The 14,617-nt window shown below is 39.7% G+C and overlaps 1 non-coding gene across 1 annotated transcript; it reads right to left on the reverse strand.

Annotated features, from left to right (window-relative positions):
• Nucleotides 1-297: 297 nt before the first annotated feature.
• On the reverse strand, nucleotides 298-404 carry LOC141687752 (small nucleolar RNA R71). The gene has a single exon (XR_012561236.1). It is a non-coding gene; the product is annotated as a small nucleolar RNA R71 (small nucleolar RNA).
• Between the last annotated feature and the right edge of the window lie 14,213 nt (nucleotides 405-14,617).

The following is a 14,617-nucleotide window of genomic DNA, read 5'->3' on the forward strand; positions in this document are numbered from 1 at the left end:
CAAGCTAACACCTTTGAAATCAAGCCGGGCACTATTCAGATGGTGCAGAATTCTGTTTCTTTTGGAGGAGCGGCAACTGAAGACCCCAACATGCACATAAGGAATTTTGTCGAGATCTGCAACACTTTTAAGTATAATGGCGTGACTGATGAGGCTATCAAGTTGAGGCTTTTCCCATTCTCACTGAGGGATAAGGCTAAAGACTGGTTACATTCTGAACCAGCTGGGTCAATCACTACGTGGCAAGATCTTGCGCAAAAGTTTCTGGTGAAGTTTTATCCAATGGCAAAGACTGCTACTATGAGGAGTGCTCTTACTCAGTTTACGCAGCAACCTACAGAATCTATGTGTGAGACTTGGGAACGCTACAAGGAAATGTTGAGAAAATATCCACATCATGGAATGCCGGATTGGATGGTAATCACTGGTTTTTATAATGGTTTGGGGGCCCAATCTCGGCCCATGCTCGATGCAGCAGCTGGAGGCGCCTTATGGGCTAAAAGCTATACTGAGGCGTATAATCTTATCGAGACGATGGCTGCAAATGAGCATCAAAACCCAACTCAGAGGATGACGTCAGGCAAGGTAGCAGGTATTCTGGAAGTTGATGCAGCCACCGCTATTGCAGCCCAGCTCCAAGCGCTATCAATGAAGGTTGATTCTTTGGCTACGTATGGAGTTAATCAAATAGCTATGGTTTGTGAGCTTTGTGCAGGTTCTCATGCTACGGATCAGTGTTCTCTTGTCAACGAATCTGTTCAGTATGTGAATAATTATCAGTGACAACAGCAGCCTGTGCCAGCGACCTATCATCCTAACAACAGAAATCATCCAAATTTCAGCTGGGGGAATAATCAGAATGCTATTCAGCCACCATATCAGCAAGGAGTGAGTAAACAGTTTAACCCACCTGGATTCCAGCAACCACAACAGTATGCTACAAGGCAATCATATCCTCAACAGGGAAGTGCAGCTGCACCTACTAGTGCTGATTTTGAGGAACTTAAGCTGTTGTGCAAGACTCAGGCGGTTTCTATCAAGACCTTGGAAAATCAAATCGGTCAATTAGCCAATGCAGTGCTCAATCGTCAACCTGGCACTCTTCCCAGTGACACGGAAGTACCAGGCAGGAAGGAAGCTAAAGAGCAAGTCAAGGCTATTACCTTAAGGTCTGGAAAAGTAGCTGATGCTGAAAAGGCAAAAGAAGTCGAAGCTGAAGTTAGAGATGAAGAATCTAAGCAAAAGGAGAAAGCGGCGGAACCAAGGAAGACTACTGTTGAACACACTCTACCTGAGGCTAATACAGGGGAGAAATAGCTCTATCCTCCACCACCTTTTCCTAAGAGATTGCAGCAACAAAAGCTGGATAGACAGTTCGGGAAGTTTCTGGAGGTGTTCAAGAAACTTCACATCAATATACCTTTCGCTGAGGCTCTGGAACAAATGCCTAGTTATGCGAAGTTTATGAAGACTATTCTTTCAAGGAAGGTGAAACTGGATGACCTTGAAACCGTTGCTCTCACGGAAGAATGCAGCGCAGTTCTGCAACAAAAGTTACCACCAAAACTGAAAGATCCAGGAAGCTTCACCATTCCTTGCACCATTGGCAATCTAACTTTTGACAAGTGCCTTTGCGATTTGGGAGCAAGCATTAATCTGATGCCGTTGTCGATCTTTAAAAAGCTGGATCTGCCTGATCCAAAACCCACATACATGTCACTACAATTGGCTGACCGTTCCATTACTTACCCAAGGGGCATAGTTGAGGATGTGCTCGTCAAGGTGGATAAGCTCTTCTTTCCTGCAGATTTTGTTATTCTGGATTTTTGAGGAAGATAAGAAGATTCCCATAATCTTGGGGAGGCCTTTCTTGGCTACTGGCCATACCTTGATAGATGTGCAAAAAGGGGAACTTACTATGCGGGTCCAAGATCAGGATGTGACCTTCAACGTATTCAAGGCAATGAAATTCCCTACAGAAGATGAGGTGTGCTTAAAAGTGGATGTGATTGATTCTGCGGTTACTTCGGAACTCGATCACATGCTAATGTCTGATGCATTGGAAAAGGCCCTAGTGGGGGAATTTGACAGTGATGATGAAGATAGCAATGAGCAATTACAATATCTGAACGCTTCTCCCTGGAAGCGAAAGCTGGATATACCATTTGAATCTCTTGGTACTTCTGACCTCAAGAACGCTGAAGGGAAGCTCAAACCATCAATAGAGGAAGCGCCTACCTTAGAGCTCAAACCATTACCTGAACACTTGAGGTATGCTTTTTTAGGTGATTCATCTACGTTACCTGTTATTATTTCAGCTGATCTTTCAGGTAGTGAGGAAGACAAGCTCTTAAGGATTTTGAGAGAATTCAAATCGGCTATAGGATGGACCATAGCAGACATCAAGGGGATAAGTCCTTCATATTGTATGCATAAAATTCTGCTAGAGGAATGAAGTAAGCCAACTGTGGAACAGCAGTGAAGACTGAACCCGATCATGAAGGAGGTGGTGAAGAAAGAAATTCTGAAATGGCTAGATGCAAGCATCATTTATCCTATTTCTGACAGCTCGTGGGTGAGCCCCGTACAATGTGTACCTAAGAAAGGAGGTATCACTGTGGTCGCAAATGAAAAGAATGAGCTCATCCCTACTCGAACAGTTACAGGATGGAGAGTATGCATGGATTATAGAAAATTGAACAAAGCCACAAGGAAGGATCACTTCCCTCTTCCATTTATTAATCAAATGCTTGACAGATTGGCGGGACATGAGTATTTTTGTCTTCTGGATGGTTATTCCGGGTATAATCAGATTTGTATTGCACCAGAGGATCAGGAAAAGACTACCTTCACGTGTCTATTTGGCACATTTGCTTTTCGTAGAGTTTCGTTTGGGTTATGTGGCGCCCCGGCCACCTTTCAGAGATGTATGATGGCTATATTCTCTGACATGATTGGAAATAACGTCGAAGTGTTCATGGATGACTTCTCCGTCTTTGGACACTCATATGATAAATGTTTGAATAATCTGCGCGCCGTACTCAAAAGATGCGTGGAAACTAATTTGGTGCTTAATTGGGAGAAATGTCATTTTATGGTGCGTGAAGGCATTATCCTTGGGCATAAGGTCTCTAGCAAAGGTCTGGAGGTGGACAAGGCCAAGGTGGAAGTCATTGAAAATCTTCCCCCACCTAATTCGGTGAAAGGAATCCGTAGTTTTCTCGGTCATGCGGGTTTTTATCGGCGATTCATCAAAGACTTTTCAAAGATATCTAAGCCGTTGTGCAATCTACTTGAGAAAGATGTGCCTTTCAAATTTGATGATGAATGTTTGGCAGCATTCGAGACTCTCAAGGAGAGTTTGATCACGGCACCAGTTATTACAGCACCAGATTGGACAGAACCGTTTGAGATGATGTGTGATGCGAGTGATTATGCGGTAGGTGCAGTTCTGGGACAGCGCAAGAAAAATCTCTTCCATGTGGTCTACTATGCGAGTAAGACTTTAAATGGGGCCCAATTGAACTACACCACTACTGAGAAGGAGCTTTTGGCTATAGTCTTTGGCTTTGAGAAATTTTGATCTTATCTGCTTGGTACGAAAGTGACAGTATTCACTGATCATGCAGCTATTCGCTATCTGGTTTCTAAGAAGGATTCGAAGCCGAGACTCATTCGTTGGGTGCTTTTACTTCAAGAATTTGAGTTAGAGATCAAAGATAGAAAAGGTACTGAGAATCAAGTAGCTGACCATCTCTCTAGGTTGGAGAATCCCGATTCTACTTCACAAGATAGGACGTTAATCAATGAATCTTTTTCGGATGAGCAGTTGTTTGCAATTCAGGAGGAAGAACCATGGTTTGCAGATATTGTAAACTATCTTGTCAGCAATATAATGCCTCCTAATTTGACATCCGCGCAAAAGAAGAAGTTTCTGCATGAGGTGAAGTGGTATATGTGGGATGAACCATATTTGTTTAGACAGGGAGCTGACCAGATCATCAGGAGATGTATCCCGTTCTGTGAGACGGAGGGGATATTACGAGACTGCCATTCCACGGTTTATGGTGGACACTATGGAGGTGAGAAGATGGCAGCTCGTATTCTGTAAGCAGGTTTTTTTTGGCCTACCTTGTTCAAGGATGCTCATCAGTTTGTTTTAAGGTGTGATTGTTGCCAAAGAGTGGGAAATTTGTCAAGGAAGGATGAGATGCCATTAAATGTGATGCTTGAAGTCGAGGTCTTTGATGTATGGGGAATCGATTTCATGGGGCCTTTTATCTCATCTTGCAATAATCAGTACATCTTGCTGGCAGTCGATTATGTCTCAAAATGGGTCGAAGTTAAAGCTTTACCGACAAATGATGCAAAGGCAGTGCTAAATTTTCTTCATAAGCAAATTTTCACAAGGTTTGGAACACCTCGGGTAATCATAAGTGATGAAGGATCGCATTTTTGCAACCGTAAGTTCACTTCTATGATGCAGCGTTATAATGTGAATCATCGAGTAGCTACTGCCTATCATCCGCAAACAAATGGTCAAGCGGAAGTGTCTAACAGAGAGATAAAGCGCATTCTAGAGAAGGTTGTTTGTCCGTCAAGGAAGGATTCGTCTTTAAAGCTCGATGAAGCTGTTTGGGCTTACAGAACAGCATACAAAACTCCACTTGGGATGTCACCGTTTCAGTTGGTGTACGGTAAGGGATGTCATCTACCGGCGGAGCTTGAGCATAAGGCCTACTGGGCATTGAAGAAATTGAACCTGGATTTAGATGCAGCTGGTAAGAAAAGAATGCTTCAGCTTAATGAACTTGATGAATTTCGACTTCAAGCGTACGAGAATAACAAAATGTATAAGGAAAAGGTGAAGAGGTGGCACGATAGGAAGCTACATCCTAAGTTATTTGTGCCAGGGCAACAAGTTCTGTTATTCAACTCTCGGCTCCGACTTTTTCCTGGGAAGTTGAAATCAAGGTGGTCTGGACCTTTTATTGTCAAAACTGTGTTTCCACATGGAGCGGTGGAAATTTTTGAGAATGATTCGGACCAAGCATTCAAGGTTAACGGTTAGCGGTTGAAGCACTACTATGGGGATATGGCAAATCGAGAGGTGGTTAGTGCCATTTTGTTGACTATTTGAGAAAGGTACGGAACGTCAAGCTAATGACGAAAAAGAAGCGCTGCGTGGGAGGCAACCCATGAATTGTTGTTATAGGAACCCTTAGAAGTTAATAACCTATCCAAAAACACAAAAAAAATCAGAAAACAGGGGCTGAAATTTTTTTTTTCCAGAGACCCTCTGCGCGCCCGCGCAGCTATGCTGAGCGGCCGCGCAGGGGTCGAGTTCCAGAAAATTTTTATCAGTTCAGAAAAAAAAACAAAAAAACAAAAACACAAAAACCCATTACAGCCCATAAACCCACGAATTCTTTTCCCATTACCCCATGATTTTATCCCTCAACCCCACTTCTAATCTAATTTAACCTACTCCACACCCTATATATACATACACCTATCCTACATATCTCTCACAACTTCCTACACTCAAACCCTCTCATAAACATCAAAAATCAGTTCTTACACACTTTTATTCACAAATCAATGGCACCTAAGAGAGCACGCACTATTGACAGCAGCAGCACAGTTCCTACTGCTGATTCATCAAGGGGTACTGCTGTAAGGCCTCGGTTAACTGACAGAGCTGCGGAGGAGGAGTACACTAGGCTGTTGGGGAAGCCGATTCTGAAGGAGAGGGGGTTTTTACCATCAGGGAGGGATGGTGAGTTGTTGCCCATGATTGCAGAGAAGGGGTGGATAGCTTTTTGTGAGTCGCCCGAAGCAGTACCGATGAGTGTTGTTCGCGAGTTCTACGCGAACGCGAAGGCTGAAAAGAATGGGTTTTCTGTAGTTCGTGGGCTGACGGTTGATTATCATCCTGCGGAGATTCGCCGTGTGATTGGACAGCGAGAGAGAAAGCCCGAGGAGGAGAACTGGAATGAAAAGACTGTTGAGGATTTTGACTTGGATTTGATTTATGCGACTCTCTGTCGACCGGGCACAGTTTGGAACCGCAGTCCAGCCAATAATGAGTATCGTCACTTTCCAGCGATCGCCATGAACAGGTATGCCCGTGCATGGAATGCATTTATATGTGCTAATATTTTGCCTTCTTCACATGCACATGAGGTCACAGTTGAGAGAGCACAGTTGTTGTGGGGAATTCTGAATGAGGAATACTATGTGGACCTTGGTGAGTTTATCCACCAAGGAATTCTGAAGTTTTTGAGGGGAGCAAAGCATATGAACATCCCTTATGCATCCATGGTTACAAAGCTATGCCGAGCAGTAGGAGTGAACTGGCCGGCTCATGAGCAGTTGCAGTTGCCAGCAGCTCCGATAGATTCTGGCACTCTGAATGGGATGCAGGAGTGGACCGGTGGTGAGCCTGAGGAGCATGGGCTGGGTTATCGTCTTCCAGGAGGGCGTCCAGCACGAGGTGCTACTATGGCCAGGCCAGGGCATGGTGAGGCTAGTTCTTCGAGAGCTCAGGAGGGTGCTGGGATGGGTGATGCCCAGTATAGGAGGCTTTCACGGCGGATGGATGCCATGTATGAGACGCAGAGCAGGTTTGCTCAGGAGCTCACTCTTGTGTTAGGGACTGCTTTTCGAGGCCTTGGAGCTGATATCCAGTGGCCAGTTTTTGGTGAGGACTCTGCATACCCGCCGCCTGATACTCCACCCACTGAGGGTGATGATGATGATGACTCCGAGTAGGTATACCCTGTGTTCCTTTCTACTACCTTCACTGGGGACAGTGAAGATTTTAAGTTTGGGGGTGGTAGTTAAGGAATATTTTGTGTGTGTCATATAGCTGCATATTCATGATAGTTAGTTCATATAGTTGCATAATTTTTGCCATATAGTTTTTTTTATATATAGCTTTATTTGTTTGTCATATCATATAGCTCATGCATATACCATGATCCCTTTTGCAATGATTTATCGACTGAATTGTGATATTGATGCGAGTGTAGTGATAGCATTAAAGTGATATTAAGTTGTGTAGGTTGATATGCATGCTAGAAGCACTTGTATTTTCACTAAGTCTTAGAGAATGCTTAAGGGCTAGATTGTTGTTATGATCTGATTATTTTCGAGGATAATCTATTTATTATGCTTAGAATTTGATAATAGGTTCTTAGTGGTAAGGGCATGAAAAAGAAAAAAAAATGGAGTAAAAATGGAATTTGTTGCTAGTTGTGGCTAGGCGTCAAATGGCTAGTAGCCGGCTCGCATGTTATGCGAGTAGTCTAGGGTTGAGCAAGATGGAGCGAAACGCACTTGCTCAGAGAAAAAAAAAAATTTGCATAATTGATCAAGAGTGGGCTCTTTGGTATTCGAGTTATTAAGTTCTTAGGGGACTTTGTGCCTAGTGACCTAAGGCTTTTAGAGTCTGGGATCCGCTAACCTAACGCTCGTTACATGGATACCATTGTATAAGTCTTTTGTGGACCTCACTCATTGCACGGTCAAATAAGCATTTGAGTTGTAAATAAAAAGCACGATTCCGTAGTAAGCTCCAGAGTTCTTGTAGTGTTGTATATCACTTTGTGCCTAGAATTTTTATTCTTTGTATAATCGTAGGATTGCCTTGAGGATAGTCTAGTCATAGTAATTGGTCTAGTTCCGAAGCATATCTGTTAAGCATTTGCACACACCACGTTTCTGGCTGTATGTTTGTTTGCATGAGTTTATTGATCTTTAGTGTCTAACTGCATTCGTTGAGATGTGACAATTTGGTTGGTTAATTGTAGTAAGGGGGATCGTTGCATTTTCATATAGATTGCATTCATGCATATTTTTTTATTTTGAGTCTGTGACGCTTGAGGACAAGCATCAATTTAAGTTTGGGGGTGTGATAAGTGGCATTTTATACCACTTAGAACGTCTTAAAATGGCTTAAATTGGTGTCTTAAAATCAAGTATTTTGTGTATTTGATGCATTTTTCTAGTGTTTATGCATTTCAGGGTATTAGTTGCATTTCGGAGGAGGAATCATCAAGAATAAGCCTTGGCATGTGTTCACCATTGAGAGAGGAAAAGAACGGACAGATTACGGCGAAGAAACGGAGCAAACCTGGAATTTTTCCAGTAGGGTCTTGCGCGCCCGCGCAACAATGCTGAGCGGCCGCGCAGCAGCCTTGCGCGCCCGCGCAGAAATGCTGAGTGGCCGCGCAGGGTCGGGGAAAAAGATAAATTATTTTAGACTTCTACTTCTGTTTGGCTTCGAACTTCTATGTAATCTGAGTTTTATGGGACTATTATATAGGTAGATTTGAGACGTTTTTCACAGAGTAGTAAGAGGAGATTATGTTTTAGATTGTGTTTTGCAAGAAGCGAAGGAGATAAGGAAGAAGACCGATTTAGCACACAGCAACGAAGAGGAAGCATATATTCTTGTGATTCTTGTTTCGTTGTAACGTTGGATGCTAGTTTTCTTGCTTTGACTTATTTACTCTTGTGACGTACTCTGTTTTAATATAATCAGTTTAGTTATTATTTTCTTGTGTTTGTTTATCATGATTTCATATGAACCCATGATGGCGATAAGTTCTATTATGGGCTAATCGTGATCATGGGGTTGCAACGGATTTATTATAGAATTCTTTAGTTAATTGTTTAATACTTTAGTATGTGATGATTGCATGATATCTAGTATTGGTTGTGCGTATTCGTCTTATGTGCGTCGCGAACATATAAGATGGGGTGTTAATCTCTTGTGAAGCGACGGTGGATCTTGAGATTTAAAACTGGCCATGCTAGCATAGGTTCATGTACGTTGTGCATGATTAATGGGTTACTCTAACAGTTTTATTTGCCCTATGTAATCAAAAATGAATAACTTGTGCTTAAATCGTTGTGTTGTCAATTTCTGTAGACATATAGGAACTCAACATAATTGATGACTATTCAACTTCTATCTTAATTGTGGATGTTTGGTAGAATGGTATTAGTACAATGAAAGTTGGCTTTTATCAGTTTTGTGTTATTCGATTAATATCATCACTGTCACATGCTAAAGGTAATAACAATGGCTATAGAAGGAAGTAATAATGAAGTTGTGATCTCATGAGTGTTTTATTATTGATAAATTGAAGTGTTAGTTAAGTGGTTAATTAAGTAGTTAATTATAGTTAATATTTAATAAACAATTTTAAGTGTTATTATCTTAACATTGAGAAGTAGTCATACATTGGTGAGTGAGTTAAATTAGACAATAAATTAGTCTGAGTCTCTGAGGGAACGAACTAGAAAGTATTCTATATTACTTGCGAACGCGTATACTTGCGTGAATATTAGTGCGTGATTTCGCCCTAACAGAATCCAAAATGATTCTTGACAAAGCTTGATATCAGGTTTTCTTCTTTACTCCTCAGGATATGAGATAGTGTAGTCTTGACTTGCTTCATCTCTTCATTCTGACTTCCAATCTGGTAGATTGCAGTCCTTAAAGCAGAGATATGGTTTCTTTTTAAACCATTATTCAGCCTTATTACCTTAAAATTAGAAGAATCTTCATTATAGCAGAGACATTTCTCATTCAGTATCACTTCAAGCTTAGCATAATTATTCTTCATTGGAATCTCATTTCCATCATTTTCAATAATATTAGGAATGAATTCTGTAACTCTTGAACCAGAAATTCTCGCTTTATCTCTTATGGTCTTCAATATAAATTTTGACCATCTCATGGTAATATCAGACTTTACCTCTAAAAGGTAATGAAAGAATTGAAGTTCTTTCAATGATTTATTCAACACATCTGATTCTGACATCTGATATATCCTTCCATCTTCAAGAAAAAGAATCAGATTTTCTTTGACATTGTGCTTGTCATGAACATCCAGTACCAGTTGAACAGAGATAACCTTATCAAGGTATTTCTGTGTAACATCTTCAAGAGGTCTGTCAGTCAGTAGAAATGGATCTCTAGTAGCAACTTCAAATCCTGTTTTGATCTTAGCTTCATCAGAACCTAACCCAGCCCTGTCTCTTGCTTCTCTGGCTTTCAATCCAACAATCATGAAATTAGATAACAATTGGATTTTCTTTGAATCTGATAGTTTGACATTCTTCCATAAGAGTTTCTTTTTATCAGCTACTTCCATCTTGTCTAAAACATCTTGAGCATTGTCAGAGGTTGATCTCTTGATGACTTTATCAGAACTTGTTGTTTCTTCTGTAACTTGTTGTTTCTCACTATGAACAACTTGAGCTTTGTCATAGGTTGTCTTTGATTCTTCAGAAATCTTCTTTCTTTTCAGAGTTTGAACATCTTGATCTTCAGCAAGAGTGTCATCGGTAACTTGAACCATTTTGCACACTGGTTTCATCAGGATTTGAGGAATTTTCATCTCCAGTGGCTTGGTTGGTTCATCAACTTTTCCTTTCCCTTTGTCTTTGGGATCAATCTGTGATCTTGTCATGGATTTTGATGCCTCGGAATTTGACTTCTCTTTGATCACAATGCCTTTCTCTTTAGGCCTTGGAGGTTTCTTAGCAACATAAGCTTTTGTCTTTAGATTTGTCTTTTCAGCTTTAAATCTAGCTTCTTCCTCCTTCAGTGCTTCCAAATCCAATCCAGGATTATGTTTCAGAAATAATCTTCTAGCAATTTCCTCATCAAGTGTCTGAATCTTGGGATCCTTGTAGTAGACAGTTGTCTGCTTTCCCTTGAGCTTCAGAGTTTGCATGAACTTTTGAGAGTCTTGACTTCCACCTTGTACCAGAACATCAGGCTTTGTCATCAGACTTTGCTCATCAGAACTTGATATCAGATTTTGAGTTTGAGTACTTGCTATCAGATTTTCAGTTTGAGCAGCTTCAAAACTTGTCTTCTTTTGAATAGAAGATTTTCTTACATCAGAGATTAATATTCCAGAAGAAACCTTGCTGTTGCTTTGCCCTTTGACTTGAACCTGACCTCTACCCTTGCTAGGGTTTCCCTGGTCTTCAAAACTTGTCTTCTTCAGTACTTGATCATTAGAACAATTATATTTAACTACCTTCTCCCCCTTTTTGGCATCATCAGGTAGTGGGAGTGAGAGAAGAAGTTCTACTGAAGATTGAATCTCATTCAATTGAATTTGCTGAGAAGCTTGATTTTGCAGAACCTCAGTAATATGGGCCTGTTGCTTCTCTTGAGCTTTTTCAATTGCTTCAACTTTTTCAAGTGTAGCTCATGATATGTCGATTCAAATTCAACATTTGTTTGCCAAATCATCACAAATTATTAGTAACCACAATTTTAATCAAAACATTCATCAAGAAATATAGTTCAAGTAGATGAAGTAAAGATTAACAGGCTTCAATGAGAACATTCACATCACATAACACAAGATAAACAAAGACTAAATCTTGCAATCAAAAGAAATTTCATTAAAATATCAAAAGAGTATATTTTATGAAATTTGTAGATTACATGCAAAAGATTACAAGATAATCCTAGTCTAAGATGGTGAATCATTAACAACCTTGGTCTAAGAAGGAAAGCTATCGATTAGTTCCTCCTGTTGCTGACAACTAGCACTGCAAGACGGATGATCCGTTCTTGCTGAAGAAGAGCCTCTCTCCGTTCTTCTTCCAAGTGATCAAGATGGATTTGATAGTCCATCTCAAAGAACAAGAGATTTGTTCGAACCTCTTGTGGAACCAAGTTCCATATCTCATCAGGAATAGCAGTGGCGTGCCATTCCTGTTCCCAGTCACCACAACTGAACTCAACGTTGAAGTTTTCATAGTTCATAAACATGTTTACAAGAACCATTTTTATGAAGGAGGAATATGGTGAGAATTAAAAGAGAGAGAATGATTTTGTGTGAGAATAGAAGATGATATGTCTGAGATGAAATGTTGGTTAAATAGCCAATGGGATATCAAGGGACTAGAGACTGATTAATGATTACGTGTAGAGTTAACTTAATGAGCGTCTCCCTAGACCAATGTGTAATGATTTAGGCAATATGTGAACAGTCAATAGTTAAAGCAGGAGTTAATGGGCACGGTAAATAAGTAATAATTACTGTGCACATGCAGTTTTTCAAGACAAACACGTTTACCACTAACCCAAATGATTATGACTGTTTTTATTTCACCTAATTATATTCTGATTAATTATGACTGTTACAGCATTTACCACAAATAAGTCAAGTAAATAAATAATGACACGTAAGCATCAGAGTTTGCATCAGGATTTAATATCAGAACTTGACTATTATCAGATTTTAACGGTCATCAGAACATGGCTTCTTTACTCAAAAAGTGAATGTTTGTATCTGTGATTCTTCATACAAGTACTGACTTGTTTCTTCAGAGTTTAATCATCAGAACTTCCATCAGAACTTGTCCTCAGAATTTATGCAAATGACACTTAACTGTTTGTCAAAAATAACTTAATCACCACAGTAATTTTCATCATTCATATGGAGTGAGAGTGTGTGCATTTAGCAAAATATCATATAAAGATTAAAGTCTGATAAACTTCAGTACATCTTAGAAATAAGGCATTGTTGTGGATATGTTGTGAACTTGATGATTTCATTAACAAAACACCTTAGTAAATTTTACTTAGTGAAAAATGTAGCACTCGACGGATAAGGAATATAGTCCTGACGGATGACTCAATATAGTCCCGACAGATAATGATCAATTATCCATCGAGTGAGTAGCTTATGTAATAATGAGTTTATAGCACATTTCTACATACACCTTGTTTAGATTCTGTAGTAGCACTCAAGTCATGTTGACTTTAATTAGATATGCAGAATAGGTTGATTAATTGTACATAGATGATGTCTTATAATTCTGTATAAAATGAAATGAAGTCAAGTGCTAGATAGCTACCCGACGGATAAACAACAATGCCGCTCGACGGATGTTCAACAAGGCAACCCGACGGATGATCATGTACCCGATGGATAATCAATTCAAACATTAGTTGACAGTGACAACACAGTCACATGCGTCGAGTGTATGCAAAAGGAATGTGAAAGCCTATTCAACTGGGTTTTAGAGAACAAAGAAGCATTCCCATTTCCATGCTATTATGAAGATATTCAAAGATGCTGGAATAGAGTAATGAAGCAGCATAGTATTAGACTTGATAGGTTTTATTTTATTATCTTGTCTTATTACTTTGTAATATTAGTGATATATAAACCAAGAAGTAGCAAATAGAACAACAAGAACACTAAGCAAGAAAATTCTCAGAGAAACATTTGTAAGCTGTATTTTTAGCATTTCTCTGCAAACTTAGTTGTTCATATTTGTACGAAGCTGTGAGAAAATCTTGCTACACAGAGTTCTCTTGATATATTATATATCTCTGGTGGATACATTCACATCCACCAGAAAGGTTTTAAAGAATTATGTTTTTAATTACTTGTGTTTTGATTCATTCCAAGTTATTATTCCGCACTTTGCAAATCAATTCACACAGATATATATTTTAAGTTAGAACACTTTTAAACCAAGAAAAAGTTTCAAAAATTCCATTCAACCCCCCTTCTTTAATTCTTGTTGCATTGTTAGGGACTAACAATTGGTATCAGAGCAAGCTCTTGATAAACAAAGAGTTTAAAGATCATAACAAAACAGCAAGATGAACAAGAAGAAGGCTGGAGTCAAGATTCCTTTTCTGGACAAAGATAATTACCATCACTGGAAGGTAAAAATACATCTTCATTTACTTTCTCAAGATGAGGCATATGTAGATTGCATAGAAAGAGGCCTTCATGTACCAATGAGAGCTGCAAATGGAAATGAGCCATCTGTCCCCAAGCCAAGGCATGAATGGTCTGATCCTGATATTGAACAAGTCAGGAAATATAAGGATGCCATGAATATCCTGTTCAATGGAGTTGATGGTGACATGTTCGACAACATCATCAATTGCAAAACTGCCAAGGAAGTTTGGAATACTATAAAGATTATCTGTGATGGCACTGAGCAAGTAAGGGAAAATAAGATGCAGCTACTCATTCAGCAATATGAGCATTTTCATAGTGAAGAAAGTGAGTCTCTCACTGACATCTTTTGTAGGTTTCAAAAACTACTAAATGCTCTAAAGTTGCATGTAAGGGTCTATCAGACAAAAGACTCCAATCTTAAGTTCCTTAGATCTCTTCCAAAGGAATGGAAACCTATGACAGTCTCATTGAGAAACTCTCAAGATTACAAGGAGTTTACTTTTGAGAGGTTGTATGGCATCCTGAAAACTTATGAGCTTGAAATAGAGCAAGATGAGAAGATGGAGAGAGGAAAGAAGAAAGGAGGATCCATTGCACTAGTTGCTGAGTTAGAGAAAGAAAAGGAGATGATGATGGAAGCTGTTGAATCAACTTCAAAGGTCTGTGAGAACAAGGGAAAGGGGCTGGTAGCAGCAAATGAAGATTCTTTGAGCCAAGATGACATGGAAGATATTGAGAACATCTAGCATTTCTTTCCAGAAGATTTGCCAAGCTCAAGTTCAAGAAGAACTTTGGAGCAACTAAGCCAAATAGAAACATGGTGGATAAATCAAAATTCAAATGTTTCAAATGTGGCTTGGAAGGGCACT

The sequence above is a fragment of the Apium graveolens genome, chromosome 9 (assembly GCF_009905375.1).
Source record: "Apium graveolens cultivar Ventura chromosome 9, ASM990537v1, whole genome shotgun sequence".
Classification (NCBI taxonomy): Eukaryota; Viridiplantae; Streptophyta; class Magnoliopsida; order Apiales; family Apiaceae; genus Apium; species Apium graveolens.